The sequence below is a fragment of the Meriones unguiculatus genome (assembly GCF_030254825.1).
Source record: "Meriones unguiculatus strain TT.TT164.6M chromosome Y unlocalized genomic scaffold, Bangor_MerUng_6.1 ChrY_unordered_Scaffold_23, whole genome shotgun sequence".
Classification (NCBI taxonomy): Eukaryota; Metazoa; Chordata; class Mammalia; order Rodentia; family Muridae; genus Meriones; species Meriones unguiculatus.
In genome coordinates, this window is record NW_026843709.1 from 11,980,211 (window position 1) to 11,991,915 (window position 11,705).

The 11,705-nt window shown below is 39.7% G+C and overlaps 1 non-coding gene and 1 pseudogene across 1 annotated transcript; one reads left to right on the forward strand and one right to left on the reverse strand.

The window, feature by feature from the left end:
* Positions 1-5,304: 5,304 nt before the first annotated feature.
* Positions 5,305-5,408, reverse strand: LOC132651622 (U6 spliceosomal RNA). The gene has a single exon (XR_009589208.1). It is a non-coding gene; the product is annotated as a U6 spliceosomal RNA (small nuclear RNA).
* A 3,849-nt stretch (positions 5,409-9,257) lies between these two features.
* On the forward strand, positions 9,258-11,086 carry LOC132651572 (igE-binding protein-like; annotated as a pseudogene).
* The last annotated feature ends 619 nt before the right edge of the window (positions 11,087-11,705 follow it).

The window sequence follows — 11,705 nt, forward strand, 5'->3', positions numbered from 1 at the left end:
GAAATAGAGAGACTGAGACTGAGAGAAATAAAGATACAAACTGACAGAGACTGAGACACAGAGACTCCAGCACTTTGGTCACTATCATTGGCATATCAACCTCAAAGTGCGCTGTCCAATAATATAACTTCAAAAGGATTTTTTTTAATATTTTTATTCAGGTTTATCAATTATATTTTATTCACTTTTTATACCCCCATAATATTACCTCTCTGCTCTAAACCCCACCTTCCCTTTGATTTTCCCACACATGTCCCTCCCCAAGTCTACTGATAGGGGAGAACTTCTTCCTACTCATCCTAGTCTATCAGATCTCACCAGAAGCAGCTGCATTGTCTTCCCCTGTGGCCTGCTAAGGCTGTTCCCCCATCAGGGTGAGCTTCCAATGAGCAGGCCAAGCAGTTCATGTCAGAGGCAGCCCCTGTTCCCATTACTATGGAATGTATCTGGTCACTGAATTGCCATGGGCTATGTCTGCACAAGGGTACTAGATTATTTCCATGCATGGTACTTGGTTAGAGTATGAGTCTCAGGAAAGATCCCTGTGCTGAGATATTTTGGTACTATTGCTCTCCTTATGGAGCTCCTTTCCTCGGTGTCAGGCACTTAACTTGTTCCCTATTTTCTACTTCTTTTGATGTCCATTTTCTTTGTCTTTTGGGATGGGGATTGAACATTTTAGACATAGTCCTCCCTCTTGATTTCTTTAGGTGTACAGATATTAGTAGGTTTATCCTATATCATATGTCTATATCAGTGAATATAAACTGTGTCTTTCTCCTTCTAGGATAGCTCACTCAGGATGATCCTTTCCAGATCCCACCATTTACCGGCAATTTTTATGATTTCCTTGTTTTTTATTGCTGAGTAATATTCCATTGTGTAGATGTACCACAATTTCTGTATCCAAATAAAGCTGCTACAAACATTGTTGAGCAACTATCTTTATTGTGTACTTGAGCCTCCTTTGGATATATTCCTAGGAGTTGTATAGCTGGATCTTGAGAAGTGCTATTCCTAGTTATCTGAGAAAGCACTAGATTGATTTCCAGAGTGGTTATACAAGTTCACATTCCTACCTGCAGTGGAGGAGGGTTCCCCTATTCTACAACCTCTCCAGCATATGTTGTCACATGAATGAGGTTTTTTTTTATTTTATTATTTTTATCTTTGACATTCTGATGGTTCTAAAGAGAAATCTCAGGGTCCTTTGATTTGCAATTCCCTGATGTCTATTAACATTGAGCATTTCTTTCAGTGTTTCTCTGCCATTCAATATTCTTCTATCAAGACTTCTGTTTAGCTCTGTTCCCCATTGTTTAATTGGATTATTTGATTTGTTGCTTTTCAACTTCTTTAGTTCTTTATATATACTGGATATTAGCCCTATGTCACATAGACACTTGGTGAAGATTCTTTCCTTATCTGTAGACATTCATTTTGTTTTGATGACTGTGTACTTTGCTGTACAGAAACTTTTCACTTTCATGAGGTCCCATTTACTGATTGTTGCTCTTAGAGCCTGTGCTGTTGTTGTGTGTTCAGGAAGTTGTCTCCTGTACCAATGAGTTCAAGGCTTTTCCCCACTTTTTCTTCTAACCAATTTAATGTGTCTGTTTTTATGTTGAGGTCTTTGATCCACTTGGAGTTTAAGTTTGTGAAGGGTGATAAGTATGGATCTATTTGCATTTTCTACCTGTAGACTTTTAGTTAGACCAGCACCATTTGTTGAAGATGCTATCTTAATTTTCCAATGTATAGTTTTGACATCTTTGTCAAAACTCAGATGTCCTTAAGTGTGTGCATTTATTTCTGGGTCTTCTATTTGGTTCCATTGATCCATCATTCTGTTCCTATGAAAGTACCATGCAGTTTTTATTACTGTTGCTCTATAGTACAGCTCGAGATCAGGAATGGAAATACCTGCAGAAGCTCTATTATTGTAGAAGGTTGTTTTAGCAATTCCGGGTTTCATGTTTTTATGTATGAAGTTGTGACTTTTTCTTTCAATTTTTTTTGTAAAGAATTGCGTTGGTAATTTGATGGGAATTGTATTGAATCTGTAGATTGGTTTTGATAAGATGGCCATTTTTACTATGTTAATCCTGCCAAGGTATGAGCATGGGAGGTATTTCCATTTTCTGTTATCTTTTCTAATTCTTTCTTCAGAGTCCTGAAATTTTTTACATACAAGTATTGACTTGCTTGGTTAGGGTTACACCATGGTACATTATGTCATTTGTGGCTTTTGGTAAGGGTGTTGATTCCCTAATTTCTTTCACAGCCCTTTTGTCATATGTATACAGCCTGACTACTGAGTTTTTTAGTTAATTTTGTATCCTGAAACTTTGCTGAAGGTGCTTATCAGCTCTAGGAGCTCCCTGGTAGAATTTTGGGGGTCACTCAGGTATACTATCATATCATCTGAAAATGGTGATACTTTGACTTCTTCCTGTCCTATTTTTATCCCCTTGATCTCCTTCAAGTGTCTTATTGCTCTAGCAAGAACTTCCAGAACTATGTTGAAAGAGATATGGAGAAAGCAGTGTGGCCTTGTCCCTGACATCAGTGGTATTGCTTTAAGTTTCTTTCCATTTAATTTCATATTGGCTGTAGGCATGCTGTATATTGCCTTTACTATGTTTAGATATGTGTCTTGTATCCTGATATTTCCAATGCTTTAAACATGAATGGATGTTGTTTTTTGTCCAATTCTTTTTCACCAATGAAGGAGATTATCATGATTTTTTTTTTGTTTGTTAATATGGATTTCTTTATAATGAACCATCCCTGCATACCTACTTGGTCATAGTGGATGATAGCTTTGATGTTTTTTGTACTCAGTTTGCCAGTATTTTCTTGAGTATTTTTGCATCAATGTTCATAAGAGTGATTGGCCTGAAATTCTCTTTCTTTGTTGGGTCTTTGTGAGGCTTGAGTACCAAGGTGACTGTGGCTTCATAGAATGAGTTTAATAGTATTCCTTGGGTTTCTATTTTGTGGAATAGTTTGAAGAGAGGATGAGTTAGGTCTTATTTGAAAGTGTAGTAGAATTCTGTTTTGAAAACTTCTGGTCCAGGCCTTTTTTTGGATTGAAGATTTTGATGAGTGCTTCTATTTCCTTTGGTAATATAAGATTATTTAATTGACTTACCTGGTCTTGATTCAGTTATAGTAAGTGGAATCAATCAAGAAAATTGATCATTTAACTTAGATTTTCAAATTTTGTGGCATACAGTTTTTGAAGTAAGTCCTAGTGATTATTTGAATTTCCTCAGTGTCTGCAGTTATGTCCCCTTTTCTTTTCTGATTTTGTTGATTTGGATGGTGTCTCTGTGCCTTTTAGTTAGTTTGGCTAAGTGTTTGTCTATCTTGTTTATTTTCTCAAAGAACCAATTCTTAGTTTCATTGATTCTTTGGATTATTTTATTTGTTTCTAAATAGCCCTGTTTTAATTATTTCCAGCTCTCTACTACTGTCTACAATTTTGGTGTTTCTGCTTCTTTTTTTTTCCTAAGGTTTTTAGGTGAGCCATTAAGTTTCTTAAATGATATGTCTCACATTTCTTCCTGAAGGCACTTAGTGGTATGAACCTTCCTCTTAGCACATCTTTCATTGTGTGCCATGAGATTGGGGATGCTGTGTCTTCATTTTCATGGAATTCTAGGAAGATTTTAATTTCCTTCTTTATTTCTTTCTTTACCCAGTTGTCATTTAGTAGCAAGTTGTTCAGTTTCAAAGTGTATGTAGGCTTTTTGTTATTTCTGTTGTTAATTTCCACCTTTATTCCATGGTGATCAGATAAGATAAAAGGTAATATTTCAATCTTCTTGTATGTGTTGTTGCTCACTTTGTGACTAACCATATGGTCTATTTTGGAGAAGGTTACATGAGATGCTGAGAAGGTAAATTCTTTTGTGTTTGGGTGTAATGATCTGTAAATGTCTGTAGGTCCATCTGATTCATGACCTCTGTTAGAGTCATTGTTTCTTTGTTTAATTTCTGTTTTGTTGACCTTTCCTTTGTTGAGAGTGGGGTTTTGAATCTCCCACTATTAATGTATGGAGATCTATGTGTGTATAAATTTTATCAATGTTTCTTTAACCAATGTGGGTGCCCTTATATTGGGGGCACAAATGTTCAGGATTGTGAAGTCTCCTGGTGGAATTTTCTCTTGATGAGTACGAAATATGTCCTTCCCTATCTCTTTTTATTAATTTTGGTTAAAAGTCATTTTGTAAGTCATTGGAATGGCTACTCTTGTTTACTTCTTGGGTCCATTTGCTTGGAAAGCCATCTTCCAGCCCTTTAAACTGAGGTAATATTTGTCTTTGTGACTTAGGTGTGTTTCTCTGTGCAACAGATTGCTAGGTCTTGTTTATGCATCCATTCTGTCAGTCTGTGTCTTTTTACTGGAGAATTGAGTCTGTTGATGTTGAGAGAGATTAATGACCAGTGGCTCTTAGATCCTTTGAATTTGATGTTGGCTGTGGTAGCAAGTTTGTGTGCTTGGTTACTTTTCGTTTTACTGTAGTAATTATTTCCTGTTTTTTTTTTTAAGTTTCTAGTTTTCCTGGGTTGTATTTTTCCTTCTAGTGTCTTCTATAACAATGGATTTGTGTGTAGGTATTGTTGAAATTTGTTTCTGTCATTTAATATCTTGTTTTCTCCATCTATGAGGACTGAGAGTTTTGCTGGGTATAATATCCTGGGCTGACATCTGTGTTCTCTTAGGGCCTGCATGATGTTTTTCCAGGTTCTTCTGGCTTTCATAGATGCTGTTGAGAAGTCAGGTCAGATTCTGATGAGTTATCCATTTTATGTTACTTGGGCTTTTTCCCTTGCAGCTTTTAGTATTTTTTTCTTTGTTCTGTATATTTACTGTTTTGAATATTATGTTGCAGAAAGTTTTTTTCTGAACTAATTTGTTGGGTGTTCTGTAGACCTCTTGTATTCTTATTTGCCTCTCCTTTAAGTTGGGGAAGTTTTTTTCAAGGATTTTGTTGAAAATATTTTCTGGCCTTTGGAGGAGGGAATCTTCTTTGTCCGCTATTCCTATTATTCTTAGGTTTTGTGTTTTTATGTTGTCTTGCATTTGTTGAATGGGGTGTGTTAGGAATTTTTGAGATTTAACATTTTCTTTAACAGATACAATGATTTCTTCCATTGTATCATCCACACCTGAGGTTCTTTCTTTCATCTCTTGTAGTATATTAGTTATGCTTAGCTTTCTAGTCCCTGTTTTCTTCCCTAAGTTCTTTCACTTCACAATTCCCTCTATTTGTGTTTTCTTTAACTTCTCCAAAAAATATGGAATGCTTCATGGATTTGCATATCATACTTACACATGGGCCATGAACTTCTCAGTATTGTTCCAATTTTAGTATATGTGCTGTTAAAGAGAGCACCATATATTTATTTCAAGTGTTCATTATTTAAGTCAAATGTCCTTGACTTGAGTTTCACATTTTCACAGATTCCATTATTATTTGTTAAATGCACGGATATGTCCCTACTTCAGTTAAATGTTTACTGAGAAAATGCTCCGTAGGGCACACCATTGAAGAAAAAGCATTTAATTTGGACATTGCTTATATTTTTACAGAGTTCATCCATGATGTCTCATCAGCAAGCAGTCATCTTGTTGTAGTCCTTCAAGAAAACTGAGAGCTTTTCATGAAGAACCACAAGAAGCAAGAAGAGTGAGGGAGACTAATGTAGACACAGAGAGCTAAAGAGACAGAGACCAACAGAAACAAAGACATAAAGTGACAGATACCTAGTGACAGAGACACCATTCTGTCTGGTAACTTTCTCTGGTATATCATCCTAAAAGCACAGCCTGTTCTCATGACTATGGAACCCCATAGGACACTAAACTGCCATGGGCTACATCTGTGCAGAGGCTCTATGTTATTTCCATGCATGGTACTTAGTCAGAGTATGGGCCTCAGGAGTGAATTCTGTGCTCAGATTTTTTGGTTCTGTTGCTCTTCTTGTAGAGTTCCTTTCCTCTCCAGATCTTACTATTCCCCCTTCTTTCATTAGATTCCATGCACTCTTTCCAACAGTTGGCCATGCGTCTTTGATAGTTGGCATTTGCTTTGATAGTCTGTAGGGCAGAGCCTTTCAGAGGCCTACTGTTGCAGGCTTTGACCTTGTTCCCTGTTTTCTCCAGCAAATTCCATGTTTTAAAACACAGGACTGACACTCTCCTTTGGGGAAAATGTGGAATTTTTTTTTGTTACAGAGAATTATTCAGCTATGTTTGGAACTAGGAATAATCATTTTGGGTAAAGTAACTAAAATGCATACAGAGACACACAGTCCGATATTATGGAGACAGGTAGACCTTAAATGGCACCCAGGTATAAATGGCATTTTTTTTATGGAATTCTTCCTTACCTCAGAGCTCTGGGAAGCCTGCAGGAGAGGAGGCAAGAAGAGTGTCATAATTAAAGGGATTTGAGGACAGAAAGAGATCAATGCCCTGAGAATCAACCCACAGAGGAAGATATGCAGTCAGCCTTGATGAGACATTATAAGCTAAGTTCAGTTAAAAGGGTGAGGAGGACCTCACCTATCAGGGAAGTAGAGAAAGGGCCTAGGGGTAGAAGAGGGGGTGGTACTGGAAGGAGAAGAGATACAGGGCAGCAGAGGGGATACAATGTGAACAAATCATAACGAATAAATACATAAGAGAAACTGTGATCAAGGTGATGTAGTATAGAGATCTTCAAGACTGAGGGCTTCTTCTTCGTAGTGTTATCAGGGTGCAGCACAGATGAATTCCATTTTCTTTAATGACATGACACTGAGAATCTGATCGTGTTCCAATTAGTATATGAACAACACACACTTGAATTAGTGTATTAAAAAAATTAGTGTGGCACATGGTAGGAATTAGATCCTGGGAGCAATGGAAAATGAGTATAATGTATGTTATATGAAATTTCCACATAATCAATAAAAATCATATGTTGACAACTTTTACAATGATCTTTAACATGGAGAAGAGATTCTGCTAATGGAGAGCAGGGTTTGACTTTGTAAGATATACTTTTGAAAGCTTATTATGTAAGAGAGAATCTTAGTCACAAACTAGTAATTATCCAGCTGCCACCGATGCTATGACTCAGGTGGGTCCTCTCAATAAACCACAAGCATCAGGCAGAGAGATGGAGACTGAGAGAGACAGAGAGAGAAAGAGCTAGAGATAGGTAGCTTCAGAAATAGAGAGACCAAGACTGAAAAAACAAAGATATAATGTGACCTAGACAAAGAGACAGAGACTCTCTCTTCTGTCTGGTCACTTTTATTGGCTGTCAACCTCTAAGCATACCCTTCTATAAAATAACTCCAAAAGTAACTATATTTTTTAATAATTTTTATTTTTATTAATTATACTTTATCCACTTTTTATCCCACCACAAACACATCCCACCTTTACTCCCAACCCCAGCTTCCTCCCCCTTGTCCACTAATGTCTTTTCCCAAGTTCACTGATAGGGGATGTCTTCCTCTCCTTCCTACTCATCCTTGTCTATCAGATCTCATAAGGAGTGGCTGCATTGTCTTCCTCTGTGGCCTGTTAAAGCTGCTCCAAAATCAGGGTGTGGAATTCAAAGAGCAGGTCAATAATATCATGTCAGGGGCAGTCCCTTTTTCCATTAATATGGATCCGCTATGAACACTGAACTACCATGGGCTATATCTGTGCAGTGGTTCTAGGTTATGTGCATGCATGTTACTTGGTTGGAGTATAAGTCTCAGGAAGACAAATGTGCTAATTTTTTTGTTTTGTTTTGTTTTGTTTTGTAGCTCTACTTGCAGAGCTCCTGTCCTTTGCAGATGTTATTATTTCTCACTTCTTTCATTAGATTCCATGTCCAACAGTTGGTCATAAGCCTCAGGAACTGCTTTGATAATCTGTGGCAGGCTCAAAACTTGTTCCCTGTTTTCTCCTTTTTCTGATGTCCATCCTCTTTTTACAGGGGGATGGGGATTGAGCATTTAAGTCAGGGATCTCCTCATTGATTCGTTTCTTTAGGTGTACATATTTTAGTAGGTTTATCCTGTATGATATGTTTATATGAGTGAGTATATACTATGTGTGTCTTTGTGCTTCTGAGATAGATCACTCAGGATGACCTTTTCCAGTTCCCACCATTTACCTGCAAATTTCATGTTTTCCTTGTTTTTTATTGCTGAGTAATATTCCATTGTGTAGATGTACCACAATTTCTGTATCCATTCTTAAGTTGGGGAGGGCATTTGGGTTGTTTTCAGGTTCTGCCTATGATAAATAAAGCTGTAACAAACGTGGTTGAGTAAATTTCCTTATTGTGTACTTGAGCCACTTTTGGATATATTCCTAGAGGTGGATAGCTGATTCCTGAGAAAGTGCTATTCCTAGATGTCTGAGCAAACAGCAGATTGATTTCCAGAGTCGTTGTACAAGTTTAAATTCAAACCAGCAGTGGAGGAGTGTTCCCCACTCTCCACTGTGGAGAGCCGGGGTTTGGTTGCCATGGCACTGGCTTCCACCCTCAAAACTGGTAAACCGTTATGACCATTAAAACCATTGGGCAACCGTCATCACGAACCCAGCCCGGGGCATCATATGGGGTGATGAGCAACAGCCAATCAGGGACTGACACATCCTAGGCGGAGGACAGTTTCCTATATAAGGGATGGGTATCTGCCATTTGGGGTCTCCGTTTCTACTTGCTGTAAGCTTATGCTATCCCTCTCAAGATGCATTAAAGCTTTACTGCAGAAGGATCCTGTGTGTGCTGCGTAGTTCTTGCTGGCAAGACAATAGCGCGAGCCACATCTGGTGCCAAAACCCGGAAATATTGACCACAACATCGTCAGCACCTTCGGAGACCCCTTGATTTCAAGGAGGATTCAGAACTGCAGGTAAAGGTAAGTTCAGAGAGGTATGCATGTCTCTGAAATTTTTGGGCCGATCCTTGCTGTGATATTTACTGTTATGGTTGCACTTCTCTTGTTCATTTGTTTTTGCGGTGGCTATTGTTAAATTTGGAGGGTGTCTATGAGACCGAGGTACATGAGCGGCAAGACCTCCTAAAACCCTGTTATAAGTCTCCTGTAGATAAAGGAGCAGCAGAGAAGCCTCTCAGAGTGGGTAGAACGCAGCCTATAAAACGGACGTAGATAAGCCTCCGGCGCGGTAATTTTACTTTTGTTTTACTCGGTGGCCATAAGGCAGACGTAAATAAGCTGCAACCGCCATGGGATCCACACAATCGGTTATAACCACACTCGAGGCAGTCTTAAAACAACGGGACATTAAGATAGCACACAGAACCCTTAAGAACTTTGTAAAAGAGGTGGATCGGGTGGCTCCCTGGTACGCATGTTCAGGATCCCTCACGGTTGCATCATGGAATAAGTTAGGCAAAGATCTTGATCGCCACCTAGCGAACAATGACTTGAGATTGGGCACCAAGGCAATCTGGAAACTTGTTAAGAACTGCTTAGAAGATGATAATTGCAAAAGGGCGGTTGATGAAGGACAGGTCGCCCTCGAGGAAGTTCAGGACAGCATGTCAGAAACTGAATGCAGTGAGAGGTTGGGTGCGCGCAAGAAAAAGGATACCCATAAAAACAAAAAAGCTAAGGACCCTCCAAAAAAAGGAGTGCAACCCCCTAAAGAATCCAGCCCCCCGTTTAATCCTCTAGGGGAAAGACCACATGGACTCTATCCTGTAAAGGAGCTAAAAGCACTGAACCTCAACAGTTCTGAGAGCTCCAGCCCCGGTACCTTTGACGCAGAGACTCTTGATTCAGAGGAGGAGGCTGAAATAGATGAAGAAGCGGCCAAATATGAGGAGGAGAGATACTATCCAGATGAGCGAGGGATAAATAAAAAACTCCCTCGCACCTCCCATCCTCGAACAGTGCCTACTGCACCTCCGCCTTACGAGGCACGATCTCCAAATTTTTCTTTTGTGCCAGATAAGATTAGAAAAAAGATTAAAATGTCCTTTCCTGTTTTCGAAACAGAAAATGGAGGATGAGTGCATGTGCCTGTAGATTACAATCAATTAAAAGAATTAGCTGAATCAGTCCGCAAATATGGAGTTAATGCAAATTTTACTTTGGTGCAATTAGATAGACTTGCCAATAATGCTTTAACTCCTGTTGATTGGCAAATGGTGGCAAAGGCCGCCCTCCCAAATATGGGTCAATACATGGAATGGAGAGCCCTCTGGTTTGAGGCTGCCCAAACACAAGCTCGAGCAAATGCCTATGCTCTTACCCCTGAACAGAGAGATTGGACCTTTGATCTGTTGACAGGCCAAGGATGCTTTACCGCGGACCAAACAAATTATCATTGGGGAGCTTATGTTCAAATTTCTCAAACGGCCATTAAGGCCTGGAAGGCATTATCTCTTAAAGGAGAGGCCAATAGGCAGCTTACAAAGATTGTACAAGGACCTTAAGAGTCATTTTCAAATTTTGTGGCCAGAATGACGGAGGCCACAGGGCGCATTTTTGGAGATATAGAACAAGTTGAACCTTTTATTGAACAGCTGATATTTTAACAAGCTACTCAAGAATGTAGGGCAGCCCTAGCCCCCAGAAAGAACAAGGGATTACAAGATTGGCTCAGAGTGTGCAGAGACCTCAGAGGACCGCTTACGAATGCGGGCCTAGCGGCTGCTATCCTCCAATCTCAAAAACGTCCTGCTGATAAGACCAGCCAGAGGACTTGCTATAACTGTGGCAAACCTGGACATTTTAAAAAAGATTGCAAAAATTCAAATAGGAGGGGGGAAACACCGACCCTCTGCAACCGTTGTGGCAAAGGATATCATAAAGCTAGTCAATGCTGCTCGGTGAGAGATGTCCAGGGGAGACTCCTCCCACCCATCAACAATCAGACTACTGATAATAATCAGGCTGCTGACACGCCAAAAAACGGGGTGTCGGGCCCTCAGTCCAGGGCCCTCAAAGATATGGGAACCGGTTTGTCAGAACCCAGGAGGACAACAGAGACACAGCTCAGGACACTCCACAAGAGTGGACATGCGTGCCGCCTCCGACTTTTTACTGATGCCACAAATGAGTGTTCAACCAGTTCCTGCAGAGACCATAACACCTTTGCCTCCAGGAACTGTTGGCCTCATACTGGGTCGAGGCGCACTTATCTTACAAGGTCTAATAGTATACCCTGGAATTGTAGATAATCAACATTCTACAGAAATTCAAATTTTATGCTCTAGTCCAAAAGGAGTTTTTTCAATCTCGAAAGGAGACAGAATCGCTCAATTGTTACTCCTTCCCGATATAGAGGGAGGATCCTCCAGACCAAAAATTGCCAAAATGGGCTCTTCAGGCAATGATTCGGCCTACTTGATGGTCCCTTTACATGAGAGACCCAGGCTCCATTTAAAAATTAATGGCAAAACGTTTGAATGTATTCTAGATACAGGAGCAGACAAAAGCATAATCTCCTCTCATTGGTGGCCTAAAGCCTGGTCCACCACCCAATCATCCCATTCTTTACAAGGGCTGGGTTATCAATCCTGCCCCTCAATCAGCTCTGCTGCCTTAATATGGGAAACCCCAGAAGGTCAGCAAGGAAAATTTATACCATATGTGCTCCCTCTCCCAGTCAATCTTTGGGGAAGAGACATTATGCAACATATGGGTTTGACCATATAAAATGAGTG